The sequence below is a fragment of the Lemur catta genome, chromosome 6, assembly GCF_020740605.2.
Source record: "Lemur catta isolate mLemCat1 chromosome 6, mLemCat1.pri, whole genome shotgun sequence".
NCBI lineage: Eukaryota > Metazoa > Chordata > Mammalia > Primates > Lemuridae > Lemur > Lemur catta.
Genome location: NC_059133.1, coordinates 50,605,908 through 50,620,305, shown reverse-complemented (window position 1 = coordinate 50,620,305; position 14,398 = coordinate 50,605,908). Strand labels below are relative to the sequence as shown.

The window sequence follows — 14,398 nt, the reverse complement described above, 5'->3', positions numbered from 1 at the left end:
TTAGTAGGTTTAAAGTGGGTTTTAAAAACATGCATTTTAACAAACATCCTTAGTAATTTTCATGCAGAAATTTATTCATTCTACATTGAGTAATCTTGGCTCAAAATCAGAGAATCTAATATATTAAAATTTTTGTACTATTACAACATTAACAGATCCTAAAATATAGCAAACAATTGTTTTAATGTCTGAAAACAGTCCTTTCTAACAGAAATCATCTTCCTTTTTACAAATTTTATGATTTTATTGTGTTTGCTAAATAATTTAAAAAGTTGATATTTGCAAATCCAAATCTCTCTTTATATTTAACATTAACATGTAATGTTATATAATGAACCATAAGAAGAGAGCAAAGAACACTGTGGGTTTATCATTTCAATAAAAAGGAAAGGCTCGGCCAGACACTGTGGCTCATGCCTATAATCCTAGAACTCTGAGAGGCCGAGGCAGGAGGATTGCTTGAGCTCAGGAGTTCAAGGCCAGCCTGAGCAAGAGCGAGACCCTGTCTCTACTAAAAATAGAAAAAATTAGCCAGGCATGTTGGCCCACTCCTGTAGTCCCAGCTACTCGGGAGGCTGAGGCAGGAGGATCGCTTAAGCCCAGGAGTTTGAGGTTGCTGTGAGCTAGGCTGATGCCACAGCACTCTAGCCTGGGCGACAGAGTGAGACTGTGTCAAAAAATCAATCAATCAATTAATTAAATTAAATAAAAAGAAGGAAAGGCTCTATATTAGGGTTCTCCAGAGAAACAGAACCAACAGGGTATAAGAGAAGATTTATGATAGGAATTGGCTTACTCAATTACAGAAATCCAGAAGTCCCATGGTATGCCATCTGCAAGCCAGAGAACCAGGAAGCCACTTGTGTAATACAGTCTGAGTCTCCAAGACCTGAGAAACAGGGGAGCTAAGGCCAAAGGCTTGAGAAGCAAGGCAGGGGGTTTGAGGGTTGGGAGGCAGCCGCTAAAGCACCAGGAGCTTCTATGTCTGAAGGCAAGAGAAGATGGACATCTCAGCTAAGGAAAGAGAGAGAGAGAATTCACTCTTCCTCCGCCCTTTTGTTCTATTCATGCCCTCAACAGATTAGATGATGCCCACCCACACTGGGAGGGGCAGATCTTTTTACTCAGTCTATTGATTCAAATGTAAACATTTTCCAGAAACACTCTCACAGACACACCCAGAAATAATGTTTTACCAGCCATCTAGGCATTCCTTAGCCCAGCCAAATTAACCATCACAGGCTCCATACCAGTTACAGAATACATCTCAAACTTTTCTAAAGTGGAGTAGTAGGTATTGTTAATCTTTATACTTTCCCATTTTCTGAACTTCATTTCTACGTTAGGGAAATTCTTCACTTTGCAAGTTTTGTTGAGAGGCATAAACTATCTTCCAACATCAGAGCTGAAGACTCACTTTTCACCCTTACATTATTTACAGCTGCAACAAGACCACTCAGATTCAGGGACACAAAAATGAGGAATCAGATTCCTCCAAGCTTTGTTCTCTGGCCCTTATTTCAAGAAACACTGTGAGCTACTCAGTATCTTTTTAATATATTCCTTTTTCCGCTAAATAAAACATAAATGAGTTGGTTCTGTTTTTTGTCTCCAAGAACCCTGACTTATACATGTGAGTTTAGGTTTGAGAAATCAACTTAATTATCAAATAGGGGAAATAAGGCTTAGTAGTAGTTTATGCAAAGGAAAACCAAATAGGTACAGTTGATTCTAACTTAATATAATTCAACAGTACTATGTGCTTGCTCCAAATCACCCATCCACACTGGGCAGGCGGGTAGCATTGACAGGATAGAGCCCAGGACAAGAAGAAAACATGGTACCACTCATTCTACAACTTTGCATTGGCACCGGACATCTGGTATATAGCCGTCGGCTCTGGACCCCACACTTTATAGAAACCTTTATAACTTTGCAAATCATATCATAAGAAATATCAGAGCAACTGGATATTTGCCAATTTAAAGAGGAGATTTGATAAAGAATATGCAGACACTGTTTTTGAATAATCCAAATGTTTTCTTGTGGAAAAGACATTAGAAACTTGAGCTAGTACCAATGGGCAGGATTTTCACAAGATATTTACTTCATTTTGAGGCTTACTTAATAATTAAAGCTGTATAAAGAAAGAAATAATAACATTCAATAGAGGCCTAATGATAACTTCTCAATATGTTCAAAGGACATTTCTGGATTATCAGATGGGAGATCCTTGCTAACTTTAAAATTCATGAACCAAAAGGATGCATCCTTTTTATTTAAATAAAAATAATGTTTTACTTGCAATTTTGTAATTTATTAGATCTAGTGTAATCTAGTAAATCATTCAAAATTATAGAGTATATAAAAACATAACAGACAAAGTTCCCCAAGAATTAAAATAGCTTAACCTATGCAAATGAAGTTTATTATTAGGCAAATGTGCTAATGTTTTCAGTGTTAAAAGATATGTCATGGGAAAGCTAGTTGTTTCCTAAGTCATCTAATTAAAATTGGCTACTTTTACTACATGAATTGAATTATAAAGTAAAATAACTTTCTAAAAATATTTTGAAATAATGCACAAGACATATTGCTATTGTGGTTGACTTAAAACTGGATATTACATACAAAGTTTATTGAAAAGTTTGAAACACTATTTACCTGCAAAGTTAAAATCATTCTAATCATCCTTAATGTTAATTAATCTTTTTGGTCTAATGATAAAAAGAAAACATATGCTGGGATGATCTAATATCAATGTTAGTACATAATACATAGTTTTCTACTCAGCTTTCCTGAAAGCCTCAAAGATCAAGGAAAGAAATTGAGTGACATATTCATCCAGGTATTAAAATATTTCACCCTCAACTTTCAGCACCAAGTCAAATTCTCTCTATCAGATAAAAGCTGGAGCTGGTAAAATGAGCTTCGGAATATTTCTCAGTGGGATTGGAATTTTTTAAAGAATAGACAATGAAACCATAGCTGTGTGATTTACTGAAGACAGGTAAACACTGCAATATGATCCTTTCTGAGATGAAGCATCTAAAGCTCTCTCAAGCTAGCTATGTGATCTATTTAGCAAAGAGAAATTAGAGGCAAACAATGGAATAAATATGCTTTATCCCATTTAGAGGCTAAGAACGTGAAAAGTAAATGTTACTTTTTTATGACATCAAGATTTAAAAATCAGGAACACTAGTCACTTTCTATTTTTTAAATTCTGTCTATGACTCTGAGGAAGGTACTTAGCAGGGAACATAATAATTGTCTAGTTATAACTACCATGGTGGTCAAGCAGATGTCTGATCTTTTTTTTAATATCTGTGATTTTTTTTTAAACAACTAAATGAGTAGAGAAATACTTTATTATATTTTGCAGATAAGTTAGAACATATCAACAATGTAAAGTAAGGCACACCTACACCTAATTAGCTTCAGAATAGTGATATACAGAAGGAATTAGATTGAATGGCCAAATTGACTGGACTTGATTTTTCTTTTGGCTGGGATTTTTATTGCTCCCCTTTTACTTGAGATTTCATTTGGGATTAACTAGTCTGTCTGTGAAGCTCCTAATGTATTATTTTTTTCAAATAATCCAAAGTATGGTATTATATAACTCTAATGTCTCCATGCCCTTCAGCTTTCAGAGGATCACACAATTTCCTTATTATCAGGCATGTCACTTATCCATGTGACATGGCAAGTCCAGCATTTATTGTGTATCTTTTCCCACAATGTCTGAGAATTTTCAGGTAATATGTATGTGTCTAAGAAATATGCTTTTGTCACTGTTTGTTAGTTATCTAACATATCCAGGTTTCTTTCTGGTCATCTCGTTTTATATCATGATTATGTTTCTTCTACTACTACTACTAGCGTCTCCAGATTTTTATGTTTTCAAAGGCTGGTCAAAATGGTCCTTTCTTAATTGCCCCAAAGCACAGTTCCCAACACACTGTAAATTTGACAATCTTTACTGAAAGTTTGAAGATTTAAAAAGGGGGGTAGGCTGGGTATGACTTACAAAACAGAAAATGAAAACACTTCAAAGACAGGAACTAAGCCTATTCATCATTATAACTCTCACAGATCTCACAGACCTTTATGTAACTCAATACCAAATAAATTTGTTTACTAAATAGATGTATTAATGGATTATGTATTATGCCCTGTCCACAGAGAGCAATGCTCTAATAATTCTAGTAAAATGGATTTCCTTTCTATCAGATCCAATTTAACGAACCTCTAGTGATATTCTAATCTTTAATAGAGAAGATAAAACTCAAATTTCCAAAGTTTCAAAGCATTTTGTGATTGTTTCCATATAATGAAATCTACTGTACAAAGCCCAAACCTAATTTTGCCTATTTATTTTGTCTACTTTACATTGTCTATTTCATCAGAAGATATTATATCATACTTTTTACTTGGAGATGCTTGCTACAGCACTGGAAATGAAAAATAAGTTTATAAATCCTTCTTACCATACAGTGCTGAGGGTAGGAGACATGTCTCAAAATCAGTTATCATCCCCACAAAATGACACATTCAGTCCACATAGACCATCCCTAAGCTTTCAGGAAGAGGTAAAGAGATTCTGAAATCTTCATGCACAGTACATTTCTGGAAGATCTATAAATGGTTGATGATGAGATTTCACTGTGGGAGGCAGTGTCACTGTATATAAGGTGATGGGCAGAATTCAAGAGTGATATGGCTCCAGCCAATGGAGAAAGGACCTGAAAGGATTTGGCTGGGTGGCTCACAAAACAGAAATCTGAGTGGGAAGTGAGAAAAACAAGGAGGACAATATTTCAGTGCTAACACGGGAGATCAGCAACATTCATTACGATACTAAATGCTGAGATCTGCTTGTCAATGAAAGGGTAGCATGGGACTTCAAAAGCCAGCATTGGGATCCATAACCTGGGAGCAGGGTTCTGTCATCTGGGCAAGTGAAAAATCCAACCTCATAGTCATGTTGAAAATTAATAGCCAGATTTAAAGTACTAAGAGGTGATACCTTTAAGAGGTGATTAGGCCATGAGGGCTCTGACCTCATGAACGGATTAATATCATTATCTAAGAAATGGCTTCATTATTGTGGGAGTGGGTTTCTTTTAAAAGGATCAATTTGGGTCCTCTCTTATTTTCTCTCCCCCTCTTATGTTCTGCCATGAGATGACATGACAAAAAGGCCCTCACCAGTTGCTGGCCCCTTGATCTTGGACTTCCAAGCCTCCACAACTATTAGCCAACAAGTTTCTGTTCTTTGTAAATTACCCAGTCTCAGGTATTCTATTACAGCAGCACAAGGACTAAGATACATGGGAACCTCAGAGGTTTGAAACTAGGTTTAATTATTGTCTGCCTAAGTCAAAGAGTGCTGATGAGATAAACCTTCAGAGTCATAGGCATCAGCAGATTCAGGAATGAGCCCAATTTTATTCTCTGCACTCATGCATTCCCTTGATAATCTCATCCAGTTCAAAGATTTAAATACCATAACTGTGGTTATGACACCTATAAATGTATCTGAAGCTTTACATGTTGTATTAGCTACAGACTCCTTTTATATCCTTAATATATATCTAAACTTAACATGTTCAAAGCTCCCAATTTCCATTTCTCCTTCAGCCTCTGTCCCTAAGCTGTTCTCATCCCCAAAAATGACATTACTACCCACTCTTTTTCTCAACCTAGAAATCAACCTTGATTCTTCCCTTTTCCTCATTTCCTATTTATATATTTTTTTTTAGTAATTTCTATTATGTTGATTTACAAAATATGTCACAAATCTGTTCCCTTTTCTTGTATCTGCATTACTGGTCTTATTGCAGTAGCATCATTATAATCACTATCCACAATAGTCCCCAGAATGATATATCAATGCAAATAAGAGCAAGGTTTTCCCTATATAGATTTCTCTATGGCTTGCTATCAGTGGTAGCTCTATAATTTCTATACAAGCATCCCTTGCAGCAATAATCTGATTGGCTAGGGCATTTGAGAAAGAGGTTTTACATACACTGGCATTACAAGCACATACTTTCACTCAAATTGTATATTTATTTGAGTGAGGTTTGGGTGTGATGTTGAACAGTTCCCTAACTGCAGCTACCACTTGGCATACTTAAGTGGCTTCCATTGAACTTGAAATTAATGAAGTACTGCATTGCTTAGTTTCTAGAGCACTACAGGAGCTGGCCTCTACCTTCTTTTCTAATGTCCCCTCAAACCACTTTCCAATCCCCACCTCCCTTGCCAGATATATTCTAGCTACACTGTATGTCCTGCTCACACTAGATCTAGTTTTTTTAAAACCTTTTTAATACTCCAAGTATATTTCTGACTTGGAACATTTCCACAGGCTGTTCTAACTGCTGAGATTACTTTTCCTTCCACTCTTTGAATAATTTTCTCTGATTCATCATTTAAGTCTACATTATATGTGACCTCTTTATCAAAAAATATTCTCTGATCATATGATTTATACTACCTCCTCTCCCACCTCTAACACTCACCTCCTCAATTTCTATCCTATTGCCTTTTGTTTATTTTAACAGTCATTTATTTTTGTGTTAACTAGTGAACTTTGTATTCCTCCTCTAGAACATGAGCAAATTAGCGCTTCCCTGAATACATTGTCTAGAGTCATCAGGATGTTATTGTTTGATAGGAAGTCAAAAGGATCCCCAGACACTGCTTAGGAATTTGAATTTTGTAAAATTACTCCACTTGCTAACTTTTCTCAAAATAAAATTAATGTAATAGTTATTAAACTTATATAGCTATAATTCTTATTAACCTATGTCTCATCAGGATTGGATATGAAGAAGTGTTAATATGAGAAATAGTACATTAAGAATATGTTTTAAGAAAAGTTGCTATAAGTAGCATGTGAAATTTGCTTTCTCAGAAAATTTACATTCTCTTTCTCATGCAACTGACTGACACAAACTGACAACTTTATAAATATCCCTACTGGACAGTGTAATTCAATTGGAACTTTTTGAATTAGAGAAACTGAACTTTCAAAGTAATTTCTTATATTTCTTATATCAAATTTTCATGGAAAGTTATATTTTTATTATACAAAATAAATAAATCTAAACTCCTGAATGTCAATATGAACTACTTTATAAAGTCTAATACCATCTAGCACGATATTCAAAGAATCTAAATGAATTTTACATAGCCTGGGCTCACTTATATCCCAGTGAGTACTCTTCAATAAATACTCATTTGAAGACAATAATAACTCCCTACATTAGAAATCTATTGAATCAGATTCCTTTTGAAACAATATTCCCATTTCTCTAAGTCTGGGACAATTTAAATTAGTAATATATAATGCTAGTAGGACTATTAACTGGTACAACTACTTTAGAAAAAAGCCTGAAATTATCTAATAAAGTAGAAAATAAGCAAAGCCTAAACCCAGCAAATCTATCCCTATGTATTTAAGCCATAGAAATTGTGGGCATATGGTGTATATGCACACTAGGAAAATAGGCCCACAGATGCTAATAACAACATTGTAAGGGTAAAATAGTAGTCCATCAATAATAAAATAGGTAAATGCATTTTGATTCATTCATACAATGGAATAAAATAAGGTGAAAAAAAGTGAATGGACCTACAACATCATTGGGGAAATGGTTAAAGCAATGCTGAATCAAGAAAAGACAAACAGAGGAGAAATACATACTGCATAATTTAATTTATACAAAAATTTAAAACAGCAAGAACTAAATTATATTGCTTAGTAATACATTTTTGGAGTGTGGAGATATAAAGCAAACAAGGAAGCAATTACATAAAAGTCAGAAAAAAGATAAAAACTTTAATGGAAATGATTAAACTCTGGAAATCAAATGGCTAAATAAAAAGCTGAAAAAGTGGTATAAAGATTAAGAAAATAAGAGAAATCAAGACATTATATGCCAAATATTTCAATGGATTTTGACAGGTCTAAAAAGATAGATTAAAACCTATTTAAATACAACATTTAGCACACCCTTAAAATGCCATAGGAAAAGACTCAACAAAGCTGGAAGATGGATTTTTTTAATTTTGTTTTTCAAAGACAGTTCAGTAAGAGAACAATGAAAATCTACATAGCATATGTTTAAGAGACAGAAGTATGGAATTAATAGACATTGTGTGTAGAATTTCTGTCAGTTTCTTCAAGAATGAGAAAGTAATTGTACATATACACAATATTAAATCTTTTACGACAAAAAGTTGAATGAGGATGAAAGAAGAGAGGACATAATAAAATGAAAAGTAAAGAGGCAAAATAATTTTTCCTTATCTTCCAAGGCATCAATTTCTATTTCTTCCTACCTTCATGAAAATGACTTATTTGAAGGGTTTCTGCTCCTCTGCTAGCCCTTACATGTTAATCTATTCCATGGTTTCATTCTTGATTTGCTTCTACTTTTGTCTGTTTTCCTTTATAACTTCATCTTTTCTAGTGATTCAAACTATCTACATATCACAGGCTCTACATATCACAGGCTCTCATAGACTGTCTTTATTTCTTTCTGTTGTTTCAGTTGCCTGCTGGACATTTGCACATAATGTCTCAAATTTCCATTTACAAAACGAAATGCAAAACTTTTCTGCTAAACCAGAATTTCTTACATACCTGATTTTGACAAACAGCATCACTATCCATGCAGTAATGCAAGTAGAAATCTTGAAAATTTCCTTAGCTCCTTATTTTCCTTTAGCAATATGTTCAGTCTCCTTCTCCTACAAATACATACACACTTCATCATCCTCGTCATTACCATTGTCATTATCATCATTAGTCTTTAAATAATATTTTTCTATATAATGCTGCCAAAGGTCCTTGCTTAAAAAAATAAACAAAAAACCAAAAAAAACCAAGCCTGGATATATAATATAGTTGCCTACTTAACATTCTTTACTACTCCATAATTCTTCCACTTGTCACTTAGGGAATTTTTAATACTTATGGCATACAATAACCTAGTTTAATATCTAGATTTATATTTTGTTTACACCAGAATATAAATTCTTCAAGAACCAATCATAGGCTTCAATCCTTAGAACAATATCAACTACAATACATATTTATAGAATGAATATATTCTTTGCATGGCTGCTTGAAATGCTGATCATGCTTAAAAGCATGAATTTTTAACCTGGGATCCATGGAAAGAATTTATGGGTCAATAAACTTGCATTTAAAAGAAAATGTACCTTAATTTTCACTAACCTCTAACTAAAGTTAGCATTGTTTTCAAGCCAATAAACGACAGTAGTACCTATAACTTTGACACTAGTAAAATAAAAAAAATTGTTTATATTAAATTTGAGTTATTGGAATATTTTTAAGCCCCTAAATACTTTGAAATATGGTAATTATTAGATCCACTGCTAGGCCATTCCATATAATATATGAATAAAGATACACATATATGATTACCTGGTAATTTTAAATATTTTAGTAAATGTATGTCAATATAATTGTTTTTCTTGATAATCCTATGCATTTTATTTTATTCATTTATATCTAAGAAGGAAGTTTCAAGAGATGGGTAAGTGATCCATGACATGAAAAATATTAGTAATCTTTGTTTTAAAAATGAAATGAACAGAACACACCAATGAGAGATTTTATAGTGATTTTTTTTTTCTATTAGATAAACAGCTCTTTCTGCTATGCCAGAAATCAGTGAAGGTGGATTAGCTAATCAGCTGAGGAAAAAAAAAATAGAAAATTCTAAGAGGATGTGAAACCTTCAGTACCTGAAGTACAAGCAGAAAAGGATTAGATATCAGTGACTGAACAAGAAGATAAACAGAGTAGAAAAAAATGTAAAATGGGGAAGTAAAGTTAAAATATAAGAATTTATAGCAAGGGCTAAAAGTCCTTGTATGATGGAGATGAGAAAACATAGAGTTATTTGACAAGGATTTCTGTGTCTTTTTGAAAATACATAATAAAAAACAGAAGCATTACCAAAGACAATGATCTGCTCAGATAGAAAGATAAAGGAAATTTGAAGCATTTAAGACAAATACAAGCAAGAAAAATTAGTTGCCAAAAACCAAACCAAATCACAATTATCTATAGTTTCCTTAAATAAAACTTTTTTTTTTTTTTGTAGACACAGGGTCTCCCTTTGTCACCCAGGCTTGAGAGGCATGATCATAGCTCACTGCAACCTTGAAATCCTGGGCTCAAAAGATTCTCCTGCCTCAGTTCCCAAGTAGCTGGGACTACAGGCGTGGGCCATGATGCCTAGCTAATTTTTAGCTGAGTATATTGCTACTACATGAAATAAAGTAGCAGTTCTGTTATTAAAAAAATGGAGAGAATATATTGGGTGGGAAATTTGCAATCTCTGCAAAAAGCATATTAACAGTTCCTTTATTCTAAGTGAAGTGGAGGCCAAGAAGAGATTTATATAGGGTAGTACATTATCTGATTATAGTTTGTGGAGTTTTATAAAAATTTTTGCCTGCCATGCAGAGAGTAGACTAGAGAGGACAAGCATAGAGGCAGAAAGCTCAGCCAGCAGGCTCAAGTTACAAGGGTGCAGGAAAAATATGAAATAGGGTAAAATCCACGGGAGACAGACAAACTATGTAGATTAAAGAGGTATTTAATGAAAAAAATCTACCAGATATAATGATTTATTGAATTGAAGGAGAAGCAAATGTCAGGGAAGACTTAAATACCTGTGGCTTGTAGAACTAGATAGATAAATAGCATTTTCATTTAAAGAGCTATGGAATATTGGGAGAGACCTACATTAGAGGCTGAAGAGTTTAGCATTCATTCAGGACATGTTGAGTTGGAAGTGCATTTAAGATATTTAAATGGAAATATCAAGTAGATTGTTAAATATAAATTAGGCGATCATCAGCATATAGAAGATAACTGAGGTTGCAAACACAAATAAGATTACCGAAGAAAGTATATAAAGATGAAAAGCTGGCCTGTAACCAAGCCATAAGAAACTCCAACATTTAATTCCCTGTAGAAGAGGATGACGTGCAAGAAGATTGAAAATGCCTGGGTAACGAAGTAGGAGGGAAAACAGGAAAGTGCAAAAACTCTTCAAGAAGAGTTTTAAAGTGTCATGTACTAGTGGGGTGTAAAGTAAAACATAACTGAGAAATATCCATTGAATTTATAAAATGAAGGGCATGAAGAGTTGCTTCAGTAAAGGCAAGGCTGGATAAGCCAGAATGCATTCAATTGAGGAATAACAGGAGGTGGGGTGATGGAGATAGTGGAGGTGGATTGTACAAATAAAACTACCTTCAAAAAGTTGTATTGCAAAAAGGTAATGAAGTATGTACAGAAACCTGTAGGATCCAATGAGTGTTTTTCATTGTTCCTTTTGCTTATTTCTTTTTAAAATAAATGGTTAAGCAACTTTAGATGCTGCTGGGAAGGATTCGATAAATAATCAGTTTATTAAATGAGCAAAACTGGATGGACAAACAAAACAAAAAAATTGTTTTATATTGTTAAAAATTTCTGCCTTGAAATACAGCATTTTAGATAGACTCTCCCTATCTATGGTATATCAGAAAAATCCCACAACTTTACCAACAATTTTCAAAATTGAGAAGTCTGTTTCTATCTTCCACTAAACTTCCATCTCATTCAAGCTCTTTTCCCAAAGACCTGCTGTGGCAAAAGGATAACTGATCTGGTCTTTCTTCATTTTACTCTTCTTTCAACTGTTTGCACTGTTAGGAATAGAGTAGGGATTGGAGTAAAGTAGGCAAAGGTCTTATATTCAATGTATTTAATTCAGTCCTGAGTGGACTTTCTCAGTTTCCTGATGTGGGCAAATGCATAAACTGACCTCACGTTATCTCTCTTCAGCTCTTGTCTCCTGAAGGTACATTCTAGAGTTTCATGAGGGGCCTCTGAGAAAACTCAAGTCTTCTTTGAGAAAAATCAATTCCCTGGCAACTGATTGAATTGTGGGGAACTTATGCATCTTTGCTTTATCAAATAGTGGGTGTACAGCTCCCAAAATTAAGACTTGCTCTCTCTTCCCTGCTGCTGTAAATTTCTTAGGCAGCTCCTTCCATCAAATTCCTCAAGGTAAGAAGTAGGAATGTATGTTTCTATGATCATATACATTCCCAAATATTTGCGAATTCATGTCAAACCCTCCCAAGGGTACTCTGAATAACTTTTATAGTGTTCAATTGAAAAGTCAGAGAGGGGAAAACAAAGTGTCCTTTACTTTTATAAATTCCTTTTAAGAAACTTCCTACATTAACTTTCTAATCTTCTTTCATCTAGGCAATTGGGGCTGTGTTCACTGTGTTCTTTTTGCCATTTTGTAGTAGATCTGTGGATGTATTCAATCTTGTTTCCAGAATCCTGAGACTATTGGAAAGGTCCATTACATCATGTTATGAAAACAGTCAAAAGAAAAGGTTGACCAGACAGCAGAGAGAAGGCACAACAAGCAATTAGCAGAAATGGGATTTGACCCTGGACTGCCAAGAATGTGCAAAGTGGAATGATTCCCTTCAGAGAGCCACAGTCATCCTGTGAGGAATTAGAAACAGGTAGTTTTTGTTTGTTTGTTTTTAATGTGTATAGTATTCTGGTATTGTGAGGCTTTCAAGTATGTGAACTGTGAAGCCACAGACTCAAATCTGTTCTTTAAAATGAAAATGAGGGAAATGCAGGGAGAAAGAGATGTTAGAAGGTTTTGGGAATAATTTAAAGGGAGTAGAAAGTGGCAAGCTGTATAATGAGAAGAAAGCATCTGGAAATGGGAGGAGAAGATGGATTCTTGGGAAATTATGGAGGTATGAATGGCAGAATATAATGACCAGTCAGATATGATGAAAGAAATAGGCTCAATCAAAGACAATGCTAGGTGTGGGAAACTTCAGGGTTAGCTTTGTGAATCCTAAGTGCTATAAATTACAACTGGCTTTGTAATATATGTGCTGCAAATTTGGGTGCAATTATTACAACTCAGAGTCATAGAATCTTTACTTTAAAATTTAAATCATAATAACTCTTCCATAATGACTTGGAAGATCTAATATATCCACCAAAAAATGCTAATCCCTCCTTCTCGTTCTTTTTTCCTCACTTTTCTCCACGTAAAGGCAATTTTTGCTCCTGTCTTTTAAGGTCCTCTTTAAAAAAATAAATAAATAGATAAATAGTACATAGTACATGCCAGAAGTGATTCTACCTGCTTTATAAATATTGGCTCATTTAATTTTCACAATGACGATATGAAGTGATGATGATGATGATTGACATTTTGCAGATGAAGAAATTGAGCTCCTAAGAGAGACCCAAGATCATGTAGCTATTAATTAGCAGAACTGGGATTTGAACCCAAGCAGTCCATGCTTTTAATCACCGCACCCTGCTATCTTTCTCTCCTACAAGAAGCAAACTGTGAAATCTTCAATTGCAAGAAATTACTGCATCCAACCTAGCCTGAATTGCTGTACTGATTGAGTAGACTCTTATGCTGGCTATTTCTTTCTATCTTGAGTTTTAACCATTTATATAAATGTTCTAACTAGATCATCTACTAGTTGGTAAAGTTCTCCGAGGCAAGGACCACTTCTTGTTCATCTTTGTGCCTGCAAATAAAAAAAAAAAAAAAAAAAGGCATAGCCCTGTAGTATATTTGGCAATAATAGCACAGAACCTGTAATCCGAGAGACTTGAGTAGACTGAGTGTTACTGACTTGCTGTGTGACATGAGCACAGAGCTTTAAGATTTATGTGCCTCAGTCTCCTAACCTGCAAAATGGAGTAAAAATCTTTGTGTTTGTTATGGAAAAGATAATGCACATCAAAATTTTAACATAGCTCCTGACACATAGTGAATACCTCATGAAATATCTATTGATTCCATTTTTGATGCATAAACTGTCAATAAATATTTGTTAAATCATTGATTCCATGTTTGAGATTACACATGAATGTGGCTGGTAAAAAGCATAGAAGATGGAAGAAATGTTTTCCAATGTAATTGCAATCAAGTATTTCTACTTTCATGTGTATTGACTAATCATCCATTTCAAGTTTTAATTTGAAAGAAACAGCTGTCAATTATTACCCAGTATTTTATTGCTGTGCATATAAAAATAATATTAATGAGATAATGCTTAAATAATAACAGATAGGGAAGACATAGGGGCAGCTTAATTTGAAAATTTACCCAGAATATTGCTTTATTTCCATTTGTAAAATGACTAATAAATCAGAACCCCTGATTAAGGCTAATTATATTTGTAAGGTAGGAAATTAAAATAAGAAATATTAAGAATAATCATTTTAATTAAATCAATTGGAACTGAGAACTAATGGGTTTGTGAGATGTTTATTGTTCTAAAT

The 14,398-nt window shown here is 34.1% G+C and overlaps 1 long non-coding RNA gene across 1 annotated transcript in view; it reads right to left on the bottom strand.

Moving 5' to 3' along the window:
* The window catches only part of LOC123639577, a 91,905-nt gene that overhangs the window by 62,173 nt on the left and 15,334 nt on the right, over positions 1-14,398 (bottom strand). Inside the window, exon 3 of the long non-coding RNA XR_006735767.1 lies at positions 8,663-8,769. This is a non-coding gene — a long non-coding RNA (uncharacterized LOC123639577). The remainder of the gene's footprint in view (positions 1-8,662; positions 8,770-14,398) is intronic.